Here is a 21986-nt window from a genome sequence, read left to right as displayed (position 1 = left end):
GAGCACTGCCGTTTTCAGTCTTTTTAGCCAATCAAAAGCTATGATTTCTAGTAGGAGATACTATCACTTGGGAACATAAGCATTTTAAAAACTGTTAAAATATCTGATCATGTCTCATTTAAAATAATGCACTCATTTTTATGGCGTGAGATTTATATCATTCCATTCCTTTGGTCTCCAAAAAAGACATTTCTAAAAATGATTTTTATGAATTTTACCAAATTGTTAGAAGAAATACTAATATCTGATCCATTTAAATCTAGTGATTCATTTAGGAAGAAGTGTGGTGGTGGTATACAAATGTGAAGGACAAATGTATAGCCATACCAAAGACCCAGCAGTCATAAATTGCTTGTGCATTGTGCTTGTAATGAGAACTGCAAAACTGTGCAGGAGATATCACCAGTGTCCTGGATTCTTTCTCCTTTGTGATATGAGATGACCCACTTAGTAAAACACTTCCAGGAAATGCAAGATAGGTTTAGCAGGCAGAAAATCCTCTCATGACAGGTTTCCCAAAAAGGCAGTGCATAATTTGGAAAATAAAAATCATTGCTACTGTTTGAGAGGAAACTGCTTGTGTGCCCTGCTTTAATAATTTTACATGGGCCAGAAATTCAAACAAACTCTATTCACTAAGGGAGGTAGGCTGGTCCAGTTTATCTCTTACTTAGGCAAGGTGTCACCATGAAAAGACAAACCTCTTGGTTTCCAGGTTTCAGCCTGCACTTGTTTTTGAAGTAGAAAACTAGAGAACCAAGTGGTAGGGCACTAAGCTTTTGTTTGCCAATCTTTTAATGTTCAGAGGCTTCTTCAGGCCTCATTCATTATGGGAAGAAGAGAGGTGGCTGAAAGGATGAGATCGAAACTGTGGAATATGAATTGAGTGATTTTTTTTTTCTTTTTTTCAGTATTGTAAATTTTCAGAGATGTGGCCATATTGTTTGCATAGTTCTACGGTTTGTTGTTTTTAGTTTATTGAAGAAGTATTACAAAATGTGTTCAGAAGACCATTAGAATTTAACCTAAAACTTCTGACTTGGACAGGGTGGGCAGTCCCCTCCCCAGTTTACAACCATTTGGGACAATCTAGGAACAGGTGGGAGTGAGCATTGTGCTGAGTTCTTAAATTCTTGTATAAGTTAATTGAATACTTAAGAGAAATAATACATTTGATTTCTTTTTAAAGCCAAATACAGCTCTGCAGACTTAATGTCTCACATAATTAGAGACATTAGGTCAGAGTCCATCATAACTAAACTTGAAAGCTTGTTGGGAAGTTATAAAGGAGATTAATAATGTCTACAATCTTATGACCTGCATATTTGTTGCCTCTAATCCTTACATTCTTGTATAACTAATCCTTGATATAAAGGTGAAGGGATTGAGACTTAGAGCCCTTAAGAGCCCTTGTCCACGCAGCTAGAAAGTAGCAGAGGAAGCTGTGAATTTCTATCTCATGGTTTTGAATTTTATCCATTTTACCATGCTTGATCCCTGAACAATCTAGTAATACCAAAATATCACCCTGCTAACTTTTCTCCTTGAGAGTATTTCTAAAATTTCCTATATTCACATACCATGGTCATAATTTTTACTGTGTTTACCATGTCTGTATGATTAACTCCTCAATATTTTTCTGTACTTAAATCGCATTATTAGAGTTTATTTAGAAAAAAATTTTCATATCATAACTGTAAATGGAAAACCATTGTAATTAGCCATAAGTAAAAATAATTAATAAAAGCAAAATAATATTAAATTCTAGGTAGATACTATTGCCTGTAAAACCTCCAAACCTGAAACCTGCTCATTTGTTAATAAGGAAGATTAGCTTTTAAGAGAAAGGTTAGAGCATCCTGGGAGCCAACTGAGAAAGTTTCCTGGGTGAGGAAGGAAAGGAATTAAAAGGTAGATAATTTTTTCAATCCCAAATGATTCAGTGTTATTGAATGTAGTGTCTGCATGCCACTCAAAATCTTCTCCCACCTCACTTGGCACTGCTAGGTGCCAACCATGTTGAGGTCCACATACTTGGGGAATATTATCCCAGAACACCATCTGCTTCTTTACTTTTGCACATTTAAATGAACTTCCCCTCTAGCCTAGAATTCTCTCCTTTACTTACAACTTGCCCACCTGGAGGTCTCCTGTACATCCTTCAAGACTCAGATTAAATGGGCTGAGTGAAAAGCTTTCTCCAGTGCTGCTGGGAAGAGTGAAGTCTTCCTTTTCCAAGATATTTTGTTTGCTTCAGATAAGGCCCTTACTACATCCTATGTAGTAAATAATGTGATTTCATGTCAACATTTGTGCACCACGCACACATGACACAGGATGTTATCTTGTTTTTTGTTCCCTCAGGCACACTGGAGCCTGGCAGATACTGGTGTAAAGGTGACCCACACAACAGGCAGAGGGTACACACTGGATTGCCTGTGACACAGGTGCCTTCACTAGACCTATAAGGTCCCCATACCCCTTTTCTGTGGTCCAAATTATGATCATTGTTATATTCACCTTGTTCATGTATGCTTTCTTGTTTAAAGCTTCTCCTAGTGCTCTTCTCCTTGCACTTGGTGCCATACAGACAAGAAGATTTGACACGAGGGTTGATTTGTTCGGCAGCTTTTTCTGATGGTGGTAGTGTTATTCCTGTGATACAGCAATCAATAGGTTGGTAGGTTATTTATCAAATTGAGAACAAATATTTCATCCTTTGCTTCCCTAGATTCTCTTGTAGCAAGTGTTTCACAAAGCCAAATCCCCACATAGGTAGAAGATTAAGAGTATTAATTAGATGAAGATGCTGAAGGTTGGGAAAATTTGTTAACCTTTCTCTCAAAATTATTCAAATGGTGTGGTAGTAACGGTGGTAGTGGTGAACATGGTGGGCAACCTGAGCCGAAATGGAGTCTCAGATGAGTTTGAGTAGGTGTGCTGAATACATGCATAAGGGCGTTTGGTTTCAGTTATGTGATTTTGGTCTGAGGGCAACATCCAGTGCCTGGCTCAGATGTTGGTGTCTAGTTTATAAGGAATGAGCGAGACTTGCAGGCAATGTTCTCCTAAGTACTAGAGACTCAGCAGCCTGACCTGTGGCTCAGGTGACCAAGCGGGACACTGAGTGTGGAAGGGAGAATTTGCTCCACTTCTGGGCTGACTGAAGTCTAGCTTTAGCCCAGGGATGCCTGCCAAGAACCAAGTACGCCACGAACCCCTGGGGAGTACTGCTCTTAGGGGCCAGCACCATTGGTCTACATATGACTGCTAGCACCAAACAATGAGAGAAGACAGTTTGTGAGCTCATGTGGGACAGCCTGTTCTCTCTCCCTGGGTGAGTTCCTCTATTCCCATGGTTTGAAACACCTATTTGCTGAAAACTCCCAAATGTTTATATCCAGAGCACTTCAGCCTTGCATCCAATCATCTACTTGACATCTCCATCTGAATGTCTTGTGAATGTTGCAGACTGAATGTGTCCAAGGAGAACTCCACAAGCTCCAAACATATTCCTCCCCAGGTTTTTCCATTGATCAACACAAAAGCTCAAACCAGAAACCTGGGAGTCACCTTGGCACCTCTCTTTTTCCCTTTCTCCCCCTTACGTCCCCTTCCTAATCCTTCAGTAAGACTTCTAAAATAATTACTGAATTCTCCATCTTCACCCTTCCAATCCTGCCAACCATCCTCTCTTACTCGAACTGTTGCAACGGTTTTCCAATTCGTGTCTCCACGTTCACTCTGGTTATCCTACAATCTGTGTTCCCTGTAGCAGTCAGAATGTTCTGCTTTAAATGAAAATCTTATTTTAGCTCAATGCTGGGAATATGATATTATTTTGTTTGCTAGTTTAGTCCCAGTGCTAAGCATAAATCTGGCATATAGATGGTAACTTAATGTAATTTAATCTAAGAAGGGGACTTTGTAAGTATTAGAGAAGCCATGGGGCTGGAGGGTTCATGGGGCTGAGATGTTGTTATGCAGGTGAGGGTAAGAGATGGTGAAAATAGAGTTATTACCCTTAGTAAGCAGAGGCTGTTGAGATCTAGGGGAAATCACATAGAGGAATTTATTTTACAGACATGAAACTAGTGTCACAAACTAAGAGATTTGCCCAAGCTCGCATGGTTCATCTGTGTCACTGCTGGGATTAGAATTTGGTTCGCTTGACTCTCATTTCGGTGACCTTTCTGTTATGTATAGTGAGCCCCTAAGCAGAGATGTACAAAAAGACCATATGAGAAAAAAAACTCTACAGACTGGGTCCAGAGAATAGGTGATGCCTGAGCGTCAACTTATCAATAACAAATAAGACCTTTTGATGAGAGACTGAGGCAGAGCGGAGCCTGCTCTTTTGTGCCTTGTCCCTCAACTTACCTGCCCTTCAACAGCCTTGCCAGTCTGAATCCCCACTTCTATGTGTCCCTGCAGGAGGAAAGCAGACTAGGAGTCAGAAAACACAGGCCAGCTAATGTAATCTACAAGAATTTGGGATGTCCTGTACCAATGCCTCACTCTCTTGAACAGAGACTTTTTTTTTTTTTTGGATTGAGAAATACCATTTAAGGGCTGACCTGACAAGTCTTGCCTGTTTAACAGTGAATCTGCTTAAAATGAGGAGAGTGGTCTTTGGGCCCAGGGGGCATGTACTATAGCTACATTTTAATTACAGAGTAGAATCAAATTTTGTTTTGGAGGCTGTTCTAAAGTTTCCTTTCAATGGCTTAAGAAAATGTTTCTAGTTGGAACAGGATCACTGGATTTCTTTTTTTTTCCTTTGCTGCTTTGTTTCTTAATGAATGCTAACCTCAAAGTTGCATTGTTAAATAAATATTTGAATTTAATTTGAATTTTAGAAACTTATTTCTGCATTTTGACTCTCATACTTGCTCTGAATTATACTATAAAATTAAGAACTCCCCACTCCAAAGAAAACTATATTGAGATTTCCAAGGATAAATAAGGATTTGAGGTTGTTGATGTAGGCTCTGATTCTTTAGGTAAAATGATAGACATTTCACTACAACTTGATTTAAGAAATGTTTTTAGCTCCATAAAGTCAGTAAGTTGGTTATATCTTGAGTGTATACCAAAGCTATTCATTGTAAAAAGTCTTTTTAAAAAGTCATGAAATGCTATCCATTGTCAGTTCAAGTGATATATGAGGGGAAACTGAAAGTGCTTATCCCATGTCCTTGTGCTTGAGTAGAAAAAAAGTTTCAGTCCTTCACAAACAGGAGGAAAAGATTTTCCTTGTAGAACTTAATAAATGTTATCTTATTTATGCCTAGTGTTCCATTATTGGAACGCTAAGCATGTGGGAGTTATTTACATCCTACTGCTCAAGGCCATCGCCAAGGTCTGATTGTAAAAATTCAGAAAATTGCAACCTTGGGCATAAATGGGTTAAGATAGACGACAGCGAGTCTATGCCACTCCTGTGGAGGAATTTGTATAATTATATACAGGTAACATTGACACTTAAATTGTGACAACATGAAGTTGAACTTTAATATTTCTGATTATTAAATGTGATATTAAAAGCGGAACTATTTTATTATGGTAATGACAAACTTTTCCTCTATCTGAAGGGAGAAAATTTTTAAAAGAGCTATGTATTTACCAAAAATTAAAAAGCTACCAATGGTTTTTCACATTATCTGCAAGACGCCGGAGAGTTATCATCGATAGCTTGCATAAAGATAAATGGCTTTGGCTGGGTGCGGTGGCTCAAGCCTGTAATCCCAGCACTTTGGGAGGCCAAGACGGGCGGATCACGAGGTCAAGATCGAGACCATCCTCGCTAACACGATGAAACCCCGTCTCTACTAAAAATACAAAAAAAAAAAAAATTAGCCGGGCGAGGTGGCGGGCGCCTGTAGTCCCAGCTACTCGGGAGGCTGAGGCAGGAGAATGGCGTAAACCCGGGAGGTGGAGCTTGCAGTGAGCTGAGATCTGGCCACTGCACTCCAGCCTGGGCGACAGAGCGAGACTCCGTCTCAAGAAAAAAAAAAAGATAAATGGCTTTCTAGTTGCCAGCAACCACCCTCATGGTCTTTCTCTCTCCCAAACCTGTCTTCACTATCTAAGACGATATCACCATCCTGATATTTAGGCAGAGGCCTAGGTTCATCTTTGGTGCTTTCTGCTGCCTTAGTCAATACTTAATCTATCACTAACTCCCTTCAATTCTACCCCTAAATAACTCCCAAACCAGTTGGTCTACTTCCCTCTTTCACCACCCTAGCCCAAAGACCATCATTACTTCTTGCCCGAAATACTGTAATACCTTCCTCATTGGTCTCCCAATAATCCACCCTACAGTCAGAGAGGTCTTCTGAACACTACCCCTTAGCCCCATGCTTATGCTCTTTCACTGGCTTCCATTTGCTTTTTGGATACAGACAAAGCTCCCTAACATGGAGGGGTTTGTGTGGTCCAGCTCTGATTCTCCCCCTGCTGCATGTTGACCTTGCCCCCTGTATTAGTCAGCGTTCTCTAAAGGGACAGAACTAGAGGATATTTGAACATATGACAGGGAGTTTGTTAGGAGAACTGACTCACATGAGTCACACGATCACAAGGGGAAGTCTCACAATAGGCCATCTGCAAGCTGAGGAGCAAGGAAGTCAGTCTGAGTCCCAAAACCTCAGAAGTAGGGAAGCTGACTGTGCAGCCTTCAGTCTGTAGCCAAAGGCCTGAGAGGCCCTGGTAAATCACTGAGTTAAGTCCAGGAGTCCAAAACCTGAAGAACTTGGAGTCTGATGTTCCAGGGCAAGAATCATCCAGCATGGGAGAAAGATGAAGGCCGGAAGACTCAGCCAGTTTCCTCATGCCACTTTCTTCTGCCTGCTTTATTCTAGCTGTGCTGGCAGCTGATTAGATGGCGCCTACCCAGATTGAGGGTGGGTCTGCCTGTCCCTGTCCACTGACTCAAATGTTAATCCCCTTTGGCAACACCCTCATAGGCACATCCAGGAACAATACTTTGCATCCTTCAATCCAATCAAGTTGACACTCAATATGAATCACACCCCCTGTTCTCTGAACCCTAGCTATAGCACCCTTCTTCTATGTATGCAAGTTTTCCTGCTACTTCCTGGCTAGGGCCTTTGTTCCAATAATCATCTTTCTATCCTCCCTCAGTTAGTATCTACTCTTCCTTCAGATTTTAATTCAATATTAACTCCTTTAGGGCAGCCTTTTCTGACTTTTCCACCTTGCTTCATTACATCCTTTGAAGGCACTTGGTAACTCTCCTTTGCTATATTTATCCTAGTAGCAATTTCGCATCTTTCTGTGGGGGCTATTTGATTCCCAATGTATCCCAGGTGACTAGCAAAGTGCCTGACAAATGGAAGGCACTGAATGCGAGTTTGTGGAATGAGTGAATGTGGGGAGTAGGGGTGCAATGAATTCTCTCTCGAGACTGAAATACTTGAAATAATTCTGGATTATTTCAAGACTTTGTGAGGAAGATATATGACTGCTTTTGTATATGTGTTTGTGTATGTGTTTTGTAAGAATCGTAGGGCTATAGTACCAGAATGGCTGAGTGATTAAGGTATTGGACTTAAGAATCATAGGGCTAATTCATGAAGAAAGATAGGTATGCATTTGGGAGGTTCCAGAGGAAATAACCATGACCAATGGGTAGAATTGCAGGGAGGGGTTATGATATACTAATAAAGCTGAACTTTCTAAAAATGAAAGGTAAAGGAATGAACTATCTTCTGCAGAGTGCAGGGGTATGTGGCCCCTCCTTAGGGGATGTTGTGGCAATGGTTTCTGCATCATAAAAGAGAAGATAAAATGACTTATTAGGTTGCAGCTCTGATATTCTAGTATAATAGGCAATAGAGAGATGAACAATTCAGATATTTTAGAAATAAGGAGAGGGCAGAGGGTATAGATGTATCAGTTAGAATTCTCCTGTTTTATTTGGTTAGTGGTAAATACTCCATAGTCTTAGCATGTTGCTCTAGAGTCTAAGACCAAGGAAGACAGAATCAAATGCCTTTGGTGATTACAGTAGCATGTAATTCTCCATCAAGGGAAAAAAATATAGTTATATCTAGCAAAGACCTCAAGTGAAGAGCTATGTACCTGTGACCAGCTTTTCTAAGCCTAATCGACCACTTAACTACTTCTAATCCATAGTTTATAGGTTATCTAACCCCCTCCAGTATAACGATAAATTGCTAAGTATACATAGCAGTCATTGATGAATGGGGGCACCAAGAAATTTCAGGTTATTTTGTGGCACTTTAACCACTGCTGTTTTTTCTTCTTCTTCAATCAAGCCTCTTGTACCTTCAGATTTTCTTTAATGCAGTCATTGCTGACAACTTGCTGTTTCTTATGGTCCCTTCTGAAGGTGTTCCATCCTTCTTGTCCACAGCATCACAGCTGTGAAGTGTCAGATAAGCCTAAGAGACCCCTGGACCCTGGGTTGACTTCTGAGCTATTTCTAATCTTTTCATTTACTTTAAAATTTTTCTAATCTACTGTGCTTAGGTGCCTGTGAAACATGGGAGTCAGTAAATGGATGAATATCAAAACTGTTGCTTTGTCTTTGAAATAAGCACATTATTAGAATAAGAAATTGAATTAGAAATCACAACAAATTACAAATCCGAATGACAAATATCACAAGCATCAAAAAATCTAGGAAATAAGTGTTTTTACCAATTAAAAGTTAACAGATGCATCCTAAAATATTTTGTTCTTAAATTGTGGGGGCCACGGGGTCTTTAATCACCTCCTCATACAGTGATGGTTTTTAAATATTCTGTGAAGAGATAGTACAAAGAGAATTTGGATACTGCCCTAATACAGTTAATTTATGATTATTTTTCATTAAAACAAACATAAAGTGCAAAACCTTTTTCTGTGAGTGGCAGTGTAGCTTCTTATAAAGATTCCTAAATTTGCTATCCCATTCCATGTTTTAGACAGTTCATCTACAACAGTTTATTTGTTAACTTTTGTTCAGAATGAAAGATGACATATTTTTGCACCTTGTACAGACAGTCTCATGTCTTGACAGAAAACGAAATGAAGTACCCACATATGTTGTACTGTTCATGATTTGCTGTGAAGAGAGCAAGAAAAATGTTGGAATTATTTCTTTCCTACTCACCCTAAAGGTGGCATATTAGTAAGGCTATTTCAGGAGATACAATTTGGGTTATGCATTCAAGAATAAAACATTTTAAATTTGTATTAAATGCCTTATATGTGTCAGGCACTTGACAAGGTGCTTTACATATGTGGCAATTTCTTTCTCATAATAACCTTGCTAAGTCAGTGGTATTATCCCCATTTTATGGATGAGAGAACTGAGGTTTCAAGAGGTAAAGTAACTTGCTACATAGCTCATAAATGATGACTTTGAGATTTTAGCTCCAGGTTTGTCTGTCTGACCCCAAAGCCCAATTCATTCCCTCATACACAGATACCTCCCATAGATAGGATTCCTTTCTCTCCTTCTTCCCTTCACTCCTTCCTTTTTTATTTTTTCCTTCCTTTTTTCTTTGACCTCAGATTTTCTCTCATTAATGAGGATAAAGGATTTGAAAATAAAGCCATCACAACTATTGTGTTGGGAAGATACCTTAAATCTCTTTTAGAATGAGAAATACAGGTGGAAATACAGATTTTTGCAAAGTTCAAAGTTTACTCCATTTGGGAGACTTTGTTTAAGAAAAAGAATATAAAATCTGTATCAGGTTTATCGGCATGGTGTGGTGGCTCACACCTGTATTTGTGAGGCTGAGGTGGGTGGATTACTTGAGATCAGGAGTTCAAAACCAGCCTGACAACATGGTGAAACCCTGTCTCTACTAAAAATACAAAAATTAGCCAGGCTTGGTGGCATGCATCTGCAGTCCCAGCTACTTGGGAGGGTGAAGCAGGAGAATCACTTGAACCCGGGAGGCAGAGGTTGCAGTGAGCCGAGATCGCGCCACTGCACTCCAGCCTGGGTAACAGAGTGAGACCTTGTCTCAAAAGTCTGTGTCAGGGTCATCTGGGGGTGAGGTATTTATTATGGGAATTGACTCATGCAATTATGGAGGCAGAGAAATCCCATAATCTGCTGTCTGTAAGCTTGAGAACCAGGAAAGCCAGCAATGTAATTTATTCAGAGTCAGAAGGCGTAAGAACTGGGAGCACTAATATCTGAAGGCAGGAGAAGATTGATGTTCCAGTTCAGAGAAAGCAAATTCACCCTTCCTCTGTCTTTTTGTCCTACTTGGATCCTCCATGGATTGAATGAGGAACATTCACACTGATGAGGGTGAATCTTCTTTACTCAGTCCACTGATGCAAATGCTAATCTCTTCCCCAAATACCTCACAGACACACCCAGAAATAATATGGTTTTTTCCCCAGCGATCTGACCATCCCTTAGCCCAGTAAAATTGACACATAAAATTAACATCACAAAATTGTCAATATTAAATTAGATACGAAGTGAATATTTATTTAGAATGGAAGAAGAAATCAAAATAAATTACAAATCTAAGTGACAGATCCATAGGCATCACAAAATCTAGGAAATAAGTGTTTTTACCAATTAAAAGTTAATGAATGCATCCTAAAATGTTTTGTTCCTACAATGTGAGGGCCGCAGGATCTTTAATGACCTCCTCACACAATGATGATTTATTTTTATTTTATTTTATTAAAAATTTCTTCTTTTGAGATGGAGTCTCGCTCTGTCGCCCAGGCTGGAGTGCAGTGGCGCGATCTTGGTTCACTGCAAGCTCTGGCTCCCGGGTTCACGCCATTCTCCTGCCTCAGCCTCCTGAGTAGCTGGGACTACAGGCACCTGCCACTATGCCTGGCAAATATTTTTTCTGTATTTTTAGTAGAGATGGGGTTTCATCATATTAGTCAGGATGGTCTCAATCTCCTGACCTCGTGATCTACCCGCCTCAGCCTCCCAAAGTGCTGGGATTACAAATGTGAGCCACTGTGCCCAGTCTTTATTATTTATTTATTTGTTTATTTATTTTAAGAGACAGGGTTTCAACATGTTGGCCAGGGTGGTCCCGAACTCCTGGCTTCAGGTGATCTGCCTGCTTCTGCCTTCCAAAGTGCTGAAGTTATGGGTGTGAGCCGTCGTGCTTGGCTGATTTTTTTTAACATTCTATAAAGAGATAATGGAAAGATAATTCAGACATAGTTAATTACTTTTCATGAGAGTCTAGAAAAGTTCCATCGCCTAGCTTTTTGCTCTGTTTCTCCCTTACTACCCACATACTTCAGGTGCTGAGCACCATGGGACATATTTATATTAAGATTTCAGCCCACTGATTTAGTATAGGTAGTAAGGATATTCCTGTATGTCATTTCTCCACCAAAACATTTAGCAATAACTTTAACCATGCACAGGCATGACTACAAACCACAATTATATAATCCACTAAATCCAAATGAAATCTCAGCGTTTCCCCATCTCAACTTTCTTTGAGCCAGATCCGAGATATACCTATGGCCACCTCAGTGCTACCTGATAGGAGTAGAATTGTGGAGGAGGGAAAGTCAGTAAAAAGAGTGCCCTCAAGCCAATTGCAGTTAAAATATATTTTGCAAATTTTTATTGAAACATAAGATTATGAGAACATTGCTACAGTCTTTCTCAGGGCCTTGAAAGAGGGTTCTGCAAGTGAGGGACCTTGAAGCTTAAGCTTTGTTGGCTTCCAAGAAAACCCAGCTCTGGAAGAAAGGTGTAACCAAAAAAATGGTATTATACTATAATACACAAGACTCCATGCCATATAGCACTTCATAAAGATGATGTTGTATGAGATCCTATTCTGAGCAGCTTCAGCTCCCAAACTCGTTGAATGAAGTAGAGGACGTTCTTTCAGTATATTTTATAAATAATATGTTGAAGATACAGATGTTCTGGTACTGCTAAAACTCAAAGCTTTGTCTCAGACTCCTCTGCCACATTTATATTCAAAAAAGAATTATTTGCAAAGGGATTCTTTGCAAATGCAAATAGATCTTTATACTCCTATATTAGTCTAATTAATATTAAACACACCATTTACTATACTTTCAAGCAGACCAGTTAACACACACATAGAGAAAGACTATGTTATTGCTGTTTAAGATTACATAGTAGAAAAATTAAAACATCACTAAGGAAAGATAAAGTCTTTAGGAATTCATTAAGATGTAATCAAGCTTTTGCAAACTCATGTGTTATTTGCATTTATAGCATAGTGATCAGGTTTAGCTGTGTTCCCACCCAAATCTCAACTTGAATTGCATCTCCTAGAATTCGTAGGTGTTGTGGGAGGGACCCAGGGGGAGGTAACTGAATAATTAAATCATGGGGGCTGGTCTTTCCCATGCTATTCTCGTTATAGTGAATAAGTCTCACGAGATCTGATGGGTTTACCAGGGGTTTCTGCTTTTGCTTCTTCCTCATTTTCTCTTGCTGTCACCATGTAAGAAGTGCCTTTTGCCTTCCACCACGATTCTGAGGTCTCCCTAGTCATGTGGAACTGTCATGCGGAACCAATTAAATCTCTTTTTCTTACCAGTCTCTGGCATACCTTTATCAGCAGCGTGAAAACAGACTAATACAGTAAATTGGTACCAGTAGAGTGGGATGTTGCTGAAAAGATACTCGAAAATGTGGAAGTGACTTTGGAACTGGGTAACAGCAGTGGTTGGAACAGTTTGGAAGGCTCAGAAGAAGACAGGAAAATTTGGGAAAGTTTGGAACTTCCTAGAGACTTGTTGAATGGCTTTGTCCAAAATGCTGATAGTGATATGGACAATAAGGTCCAGGCTGAGGTGGTCTCAGAAGGAGATGAAGAACTTGTTGAGAAACGGAGTAAAGGTGACTCGTTATGTTTTAGCAAAGAGATTGGCAGCATTTTGCCCCTGCTCTAGAGATTTGTGGAACTTTGAACTTAACAAAGATGATTTAGGATACCTGACGGAAGAAATTTCTAAGCAGCAAAACATTCAAGAGGTGACTGTTAAAGACATTCAGTTTTATAAGGGAAGCAGAGCATAAAAGTTTGGAAAATTTGCAGCCTGACTATGTGATAGAAAAGGAAAACCCATTTTCTGGGAAGAAATTCAAGTTGGCTGCAGAAATTTTCACAAGTAGCAAGGAGCCTAATGATAATCCCTAAGACCATGGGGAAAATATCTCCAGGCCATGTCAAAGACCTTCACAGCAACCCCCCATCACAGGCCTGAAGGCCCAGGAGGAAAAAGTGGTTTCATGGGCTGGGCCCAGGATCCCTGTGCTGTGTGCAGCCTAGGGACTTGGTGCCCTGTGTTCCAGCCACTCCAGTCATGGCTGAAAGGGGCCAATGTACAGCTCAGGTTATGGCTTCAGAGGGTGGAAGCCCCAAGCCTTGGCAGCTTCCACGTGTTGTTGAGCCTGCGGATGCACTGAAGTCAAGAATTGAGGTTTGGGAACCTCCACCTAGATTTCAGAATATGTATGGAAACACCTGGATTCCCAGGAAAATGTTTGCTACAGGGGTGGGGTCCTCATGGAGAACCTCTGCTAGAGCAGTGTGGAAGGGAAATGTAGAGTCAGAGCCCTCATACAGAGTCCCTACTGGGGTGCTGCCTAGTCCAGCTGTGAGAAGAGGGCCACCATCCTCCAGACCCCAGAATGGTAGATCCACTGACAGCTTGCATCGTGCTCCTGGAAAAGCCACAGACACTCAACATCAGCCCATGAAAGCAGCGGGGAGGGAGGCTGTACCCTGCAAAGCCACAGGGGTGGAGCTGCCTAAGACCAGGGGCACCCACCTCTTGCATCAGCATGACCTGGATGTGAGACCTGGAGTCAAAGGAGATCATTTTGAAGCTTTAAAAATTGACTGCCCTACTGAATTTTGGACTTGCATGGGCCCTGTAACCCCTTTGTTTTGACCAATTTCTCCCATTTGGAATGGCTACATTTACCCAATACCTGTACCTCCATTGTATCTAGGAAGTAACTAGCTTGCTTTTGATTTTACAGGCTCATAGGCGGAAGGGACTTACCTTTCTCTCAGGTGAGACTTTGAACTGTGGACTTTTGGGTTAATGCTGAAATGGCTTAAGACTTTGGGGGACTGTTGGGAGGGCATGATTGGTTTTGAAATGTGAGGAGATGATATTTGGAGGGCCCAGGAGCAGAATAATATGGTTTGGCTGTGTCCCCACCTAAATTTCAATTTGACTTGTATCTCCCAGAATTCCCATATGTTGTGGGAGGGACCCAGGTGGAGGTAATTGAATCATAGGGGCTAGTCTTCCCCATGCTATTCTCATGATAGTGAATAAGCCTCACAAGGTCTGATGGGTTTATCCAGGGTTTCTGCTTTTGCTTCTTCCTCATTTTCTCTTGCTGCCACCGTGTAAGAAGTGCCTTTTGCCTCCCACCATGTTTCTGAGGCCTCCCCAGCCATTTGGAACTGTACATCCAATTAAACCTCTTTTTGGTCCCAGTCTTGGGTATGTCTATCAGCAGCATAAAAACAGACTAATATACATAGCTTCTGAAACTTGTCTTATACTCTGGATAAAGATCATCTTTAGGTTGATTTGATTTAAAATTTTTTTAACTTGTTTAATCCCCATAAACAAGCATATGTTGACTTTTTTGCTGAATTTTGCTCATTGATAATGTATTGAAATATTTACTTTTTTCATATATATCCTCTTCTTAGCTGAAACTCTAGAATCCTCCTTTATTGATTATCTATGCATAACTATCCTTAAATGTAAGCAGTGCTTATAATTCTGTTCTGTACCATTACTATATTACCCATATTTACAACTTAACTAGACCATGGCTTATAAGTACATCTCAAAATAAATAAAGCAAATTATAGAAGTATTTTAGCCTCAGATAATGAAGACATAAGTTTGTTTCAAGTGATTAAATAGTGAGAATAGTGTAAAGCCAGTCAAAAAACTATACTTTTGCTCTCTCCCCAACATAAAATTTGTGTGTAATATACTTGAAATTTTTAGAGCCTCTGAGATGTTATACAACTTATTTTTTTTAAGGATAAAATTATTTGTTTGAGAAACCCAGTTTCAAGAAAATGGCATTTTATCCTTACTTCGTGAAGCTTCCCTACCCCTCTTCTTTCATCTAACTGGTGCTGCTAAAACTTGATACACCTAGTCAAAGCAGCATTTTTCCAAAGGTCCTGACCTGGAATAAGAAAACAAAAACTGACTTCATAGCTAGGATGACAACTGTAGCTCCATTATCACTGAATTGCTAACTTTTGTTCTTATTCTTTCAAACCATGGTTTTGTCAATGTGATACTCAATTACCTAAGAGAGTAGAAGTATGATTTCTTTATGATTTTAATACTCTTTCCTCTCATATTTTAAAATAACTGGTTTTAGGCCAGTGAGTATCTACTCGAAGAAGTTCAAATCCTTATATAATTTAAGAACGCTGGAGGAAGTTTAAATATTCATATACGGTCATACTTCCATTTTATTCCACTTCACTTATATATACATAGCACTCAACGGGTAATTGTGTTTTTTATAAATTGAAGGTTTCTGGCAACCTTGCATTGAGGATTTTGATTGGCACTATTTTTCCAAAAGCATGTACTCACTTTATGTCTCTGTGTCACATTTTAGTAATTCTTGCAATGTTTCAAACTTTCCCATTATTATTATACCTGTTATGATGACCTGTGGTAACTTTTGATGTTACTATTGTAATTGTTGTGGGGTGCCCTGAACCGTGCCCGCACAAGACAGAAAACTTAATGGATAAATGTGTGTGTTCTGACTTCTCCATTGACCAGTGATTTCCCTAGCTCTTTCCTCCTTGGGCCCTCCTATTTCTTGGGACACAATAATATTGAAACTAGTCCAATAATAACCCTACAATGGCCTCTAAATGATCCAGTCAAAGAAAGAGTCATATGTTCCTGTCTTTAAATCAAAAGATAGAAATGATTAAGCTTAGTGAGGAAAGCATGTTGGAAGCTGAGGCAGGCTGAAAGCTAGGCCTCATGCATCAGTTAGCCAAGTTGTGAATACAAAGGAAAAGTTCTTGAAGGAAATTAAAAGTGCTACTCCAGTGAACACACAAATGATAAGAAAGCTAAACAGTATTTTTGCTGATGTGCAGAAGTTTGAGCGGTCTGGATACAAGACCAAACCAGGCATAACATTCCTTTAGGCCAAAGCCTAATTCAGAGTAAGTCCCTAACTCTCTTGAATTCTGTGAAGGTTGAGAGAGGTGAGTTAGCTGCAGAAGAAAAGTTTGAAGATAACAGAAGTTGGTTCTTGAGATTTAAGGAAAGAAGCCATCTCCATAACATAAAAGTACAAGGTGAAGCAGCAAGGAGTGATGGAGAAGTGGCAGCAAGTAATCCAGAAGATCTAGCTAAGATCATTGATGATGGTGGCTACACTAAATAACGGATTTTCAACGTGGATAAAAAGCCATAGGCTGACTTTCTTGTTAGGAACCAATACAGCTGTTGACTTTAAGTTGAAGCCAATGATGATTTATCATTCTGAAACGTCTAGGTCCCTAAAGAATGATACTAAATCTACTTTGCTTGTGCTCTATCAATGGAACAACAGAGCCTATAGGACAGCAGATCCATTTACAGCATGGTTTACTGAATATTTTAAGCCCACTGTTGAGACTGCAAAAAAAAAAGAAAAGATTCCTTTCAAAATATTACTGCTCTTCACAGTGCAGCTAGTCACCCAAGAGCTCTGATATGAAGTAAAAGGAGAATAACGTTTTCATGTCTGCTGTCTATTCTGAAGTCCATGGATCAAGGGAGGATTTTAACTTTCAAGTCTTATTATTTAAGAAACACATGTCATAAGGCTATAGCTACCACAGATAGTGATTCCTCTGATGGATCTGGGTAAAGTAAATTGAAAACTTTCTGGAGCGGATTCACCATTCTAGGTGTCATTAAAAACATTTGTGGTTCATGAAAGGAGGACAAAACGGCAACATTAACAGGAGCTTAGAAGAAGTTGATTCCAGCCCTCATGGATGACTTTGAGGGATTCAAGACTTCAGTGGAGGAAGTAAGTACAGATGTGGTAGAAATGGCAAGATGTTACTGAATTGCTGCAATTTCTTTTTTTTGTTTGTTTTTTTGAGATAGAGTCTTGCTCTGTCACCCAGGCTGGAGTGCAGTGGCACTATCTCGGCTCACTGCAAGCTCTGCCTCCCTCCCAAGTAGCTGGGACTACAGGCGCCTGCTATCACGCCCAGGTAATTTTTTATATTTTTAGTAGAGACGGGTTTCACCGTGTTAGCCAGGATGGTCTCGATCTCCTGACCTCGTGATCCTCCCGTCTTGGCCTCCCAAAGTGCTGGGATTACAGGCATGAGCCATTGCGCCCGGCCTGCAATTTCATGATAAAAGTTGAACAGGGCCGGGCGCAGTGGTTCACGCCTGTAATCCCAGCACTTTGGGAGGCCGAGGTGGGCGGATCACGAGGTCAGGAGATCGAGACCATCCTGGCTAACATGGTGAAACCCCGTCACTACTAAAAATACAAAAAAAAAAAAAAAAAAGCCAGGCGTGGTGGCAGGTGCCTGTAGTCCCAGCTACTCAGGAGGCTGAGGCAGGAGAATGGCGTGAACCCGGGAGGCAGAGCTTGCAGTAAGCCAAGATCGAGCCACTGCACTCCAGCCTGGGCGACAGAGCGAGACTCTGCCTCAAAAAAAAAAAAAAAAGTTGAGCAGATGAGGAATTACTTCCTCATAAGAAAACACAGAAAATGTTTTCTTATGATAGAACCTACTGCTGGGTAGATATGCTGTGAACCTTGTTGAAATGACAACAAATGATTTAGAGTATTTTATAAACTGAGTTGATAAAGCAGTGGCAGGGTTTGAGAGGACTGACTCCAATTTTGAAAGAGGTTCTACTATGTTACTAAACAGCATCAAACACTACAGAGAAAGCATTTGTGAAAGGAACAGTCAATTGATGCGACAAACTTTATTATTGTCTTATTTTAGGAAATTGCCACACCCACTGTAACTTTCAGCAACCACCACCCTGATCAGTCAATAGCCATTAACGTCAAGGCAAGATCCCCTACCAGCCAAAATATTATGACTCACTGATGGCTCAGATGATCATTAGCATTCTTTAGCAATAAAGTATTTTTTAACTAAGGTATGTACATTTTTTAGACTTGCTATTGAACACTTAATAGACTACAGTATAGTGTAAACATAAATTTTATATGCACTGGGAAACCAAAAAATTTGTGTGACTTGCTGTATTGTGATATTTACTTTATTGTGGTGGTCTCAAACCAAGCTCACAATATCTCTGAATTATCCCTGTACATTCTCATTCATTTTTAGAATTGAATACTATTGGCATGATCAAAATATTTTTAGATGAAAGATTAATGCTTCTTGTAAACAGCACTGAAACTTTAGCATGCATTGGAATCACCTAAAGGACTAATTGAAACAGAATGCTGGGCCCCACCTCCAGAGTTTCTAATACAGTAGGGCTGAGGTGAGGCCCAAGAGTTTGCATTTCTAAAAAAATTCTAGGTGGGAGGGACCACACTTTCAGAACCACTGTTGCAGATCATTTGATGATGTATATTTTCAAAATCAAAGCTGACAGGGGTTGTCATACCTACTTAAGAATAGTATGTATGCCACTTAGAAGATGGTAAGTCATTGTCAAAGCCAGAGGGATACTAATGATGACTTACAGTTTCACAGGTTCTTAATTGACCATTTTCATCCACCTTGGCTGATGCCTAGTGTTATTTAATGCTTAGTAAAGTAAGAAATCTTTAGGCCGGGGGCAGTGGCTGACGCCTATAATCCCAACATTTTGGGAGGCAGAGGCGGCTGGATCAGCTGAGGTAAGGAGTTCAAGACCAGCCTGGCCAACCCCATCTTTACTAAAAAATACAAAAATTAGCCGAGCGTGGTGGCGTGTGCCTATAATCCCTGCTACTCGGGAGGCTGAGGCAGTAGAATCGCTTGAACCCAGGAGGCAGAGGTTGCAGTGAGTGGAGATCGTGCCGCTGCACTCCAGCCTGGGCAACAGGAGCAAAACTCTGTCTCAAAAAAAAAAAAAAAAAAAATCTTTAAGCAATGTCTTGGCCCTAAGAATATAACCTAAAATATGTCCTTATCTGTTTATATCCTCTTTGATAGCTGATTAAGTGATGCAGCAACTGAGAATTTTGATTGTTGATTTAAATCATGGAATATACAAAAAGATACAATCCTTCTTATGTCCTTCATGCTTTCTAAAGCCATTATGAGGTCTTAATGAAAAGAAACAAAAAATAAAACCCTCAATTTTTCCCTAGCCCTTACTCTGCTTATTATTTAAATATAATTATAAAGACTCTGAATAACAAAAATTTAACTGAAAAGATGAAATCAATATTCTGAATACTACTTAGTGGCTTTTGATCTAGGACATATGTTTAATATGTATTCTGTTGATTTTTCAATAGAGCATGTTAATTAACATGTCTCAATTACCTATTGAATAATGTCTAGAAAATGCCTGTGATTATTATTCATGAGATCATACTCCCATTTTTACCAGTACTATGCCTATCTGTGATTATTATTCATGAGACTACACTCCCATTTGAGCAGTACTTTTCATCTCCAAGAAGATAAACCCAAGGGATTCTAGAAGAGGATCTGCTTGGAGAATGATTTCTCCAGTAATGGTATCTGAAGGTTGAATAACGACAAGTGAATAGATGTAGATATTGACCAAGAGTGACTAAGAAAGACAGTTACTTTATTAATACAATCTTGAGAGTCATCAAGTTAGCTATGGGGCAAATATCCTAGACTAAGGAATTAGACACTATAACAGTTGCAGGGGGCCACACTGAATTGAAACAGGCAAGAATTAAACAAACAAAATGATAAACTACAAAAGGTAACTAAATAAACAGAGCAGCTTCTTATATATTCTCTAATAAGGCATTGTGGAAACATTGAGGAATGGAGGGATACCCAAGCCGAGATGGATATTAGTCTCCTAACTTTGACATTAAACACTGAGAAATTCTTGAGTAGGGAGCTTCCTTTGTATGAGTCTCATCTTCATCACCTTTAAAAAGCAATTAATGAAATCTAGTCTGCTTTCTTCGCAATGTTTTGAGCATTAAATTTGATTATATATAAATATGTAGTTTTGGTGTCTGTTCAGTGAGAATTGATTCTCATTTCCCTAAAAGTAATTTAAATGTTTTAATCAAATGTGCAATGTTGGCATCTTTACCTTTCCAAGTACTTTTGTACTTTTCCAGGGTTAAAATAACACTTTGGTCATTTAAATGAGGAAAAATAACTATAAGTTTTTTAAAAACTCAAATGTCATAGCTTTTTAACTGTTCTAATTGTGTCTGCTAATAGAAACAAGTTGATGTGCAAACCACAAAATAATAAATATTTTTGCCTACCTTTTGGGAAAAAGAAAAGACTATATTATACTTTAAGAAAGTATAAACTTAGTTTCATTTTAGCAATTCCATAGTCGAATCTGTCACTAAGTAATCATTAGTTAAAGAAAAAAACTCTAGTCAGGTGCTGTGGCTCACCCCTGTAATCCCAGCAATTTGAAAGGCCAAGGTGGGCAGATCACAAGGTCAGGAGTTCTAGATCAGCCTGACCAACATGGTGAAACCCCATCTTTACTAAAAATATAAAAATTGGCCTGGCGTTGTGGCGCGTGCCTGTAATCCCAGCTACTCAGGAGGCTGAGGCAGGAGAATTGCTTGAACCCAGGAGGCAGAGGTTGCAGTGAGCTGAGACCGCACCACTGTACTCCTGCCTGAGTGACAGAACGAGACTCTGTCTCAAAAAGAAAAGAAAAGAAAAGAAAAAAATCTAGTGTCAGGGCATGCAACTATATAAAAAAAATTCTAAAAGATCATCAGTGTTTAAGAATAAAACACAGTCAGTTATGTAATTTTAAAATATTTCTAATGAGTGATAAGGAAAACTTGTCAATGGAATTTCTGAAGTCAATAGCCAGTTTTTAACTTTATCTGCTAATATGGCAATTATTTAACTTAAAAAACAGACACATTTCCTCATTCAGTTTTTGGACATCTCATTCTGTAACTTCCTATTGATTAATATCGCCTTTAACATTTTAAGTACTTAACATTTTATCATTTGAATAATTCATATTGTTTTAAACTCTTCACTTTTATAGGAACAACCAAACCATCAACCAACGAACATTTTAACCTATTAATCTAAACTAAACTTTTCCCCCCTCATTTAATCTGTCAATTAAGATGCTTCTGATTGTATGTAACAGAAAATGTAGTTTATTTATTATCTCACATTAGAGAAAGTCTAGTGGTAGGGCAGGCCCCAGAGTTGGTTTGTTAGTTTAATTATATAATAAAAGACTTAGCTTAATTATATAATAAAGGACGTGGCTTCTTAGAGTCACTACTTTGCCATTCTTAGTATTGTCTTTTCTCAGGGGAAGGGTGGAAGGAGGGATAAAAAGGTGGCTGCTGTACTTCCAAGCATTCAGAATAATTGAAAAGTCTTGCTAAATCAGACTTCTGCATCTAATCCCCAGAATTTGATTCAGTTGGACCCACTGGAGTGTGAGAATTTGCATTTCTAATAAATTCCTAGGTGATGCTGATGCTGTTCATAGTAAAGCCACACTGGGAAATAATTAACTTAGACTAATGATCTTGGAAACAAATGGATTTTTTCTTTTCTTTTTAGTCCACATATAATAGTGGTATATATTTATACAACACAGAGTGATATTTTGATACATCTGTACTATGCGTAATCATCAAGTAAGGGCAATTAGCATATCCATCACCTCAAAAATTTATCATTTCTTTTTGTTGAGAACATTCCAAATCCTCTCTTCTAGCTTTTGAAAATATACAGTAAATTGTTGTTAAGTATACTCATCCCACAGTGCTATAAAACACTGGA

General features: G+C 39.2%; 1 protein-coding gene across 2 annotated transcripts in view; it reads left to right on the top strand.

Moving 5' to 3' along the window:
* ATP2C1 (ATPase secretory pathway Ca2+ transporting 1) overlaps positions 1-21986 on the top strand; it is a 165455-nt gene that overhangs the window by 922 nt on the left and 142547 nt on the right. The gene's annotated exons all lie outside the window — the stretch shown is intronic.

This window comes from Theropithecus gelada, chromosome 2 (assembly GCF_003255815.1).
Source record: "Theropithecus gelada isolate Dixy chromosome 2, Tgel_1.0, whole genome shotgun sequence".
In the NCBI taxonomy this organism is placed as follows: Eukaryota; Metazoa; Chordata; class Mammalia; order Primates; family Cercopithecidae; genus Theropithecus; species Theropithecus gelada.
The sequence above is the reverse complement of the archived record's forward strand: the minus strand, read 5'-3'. Positions and strand labels throughout refer to the sequence as shown.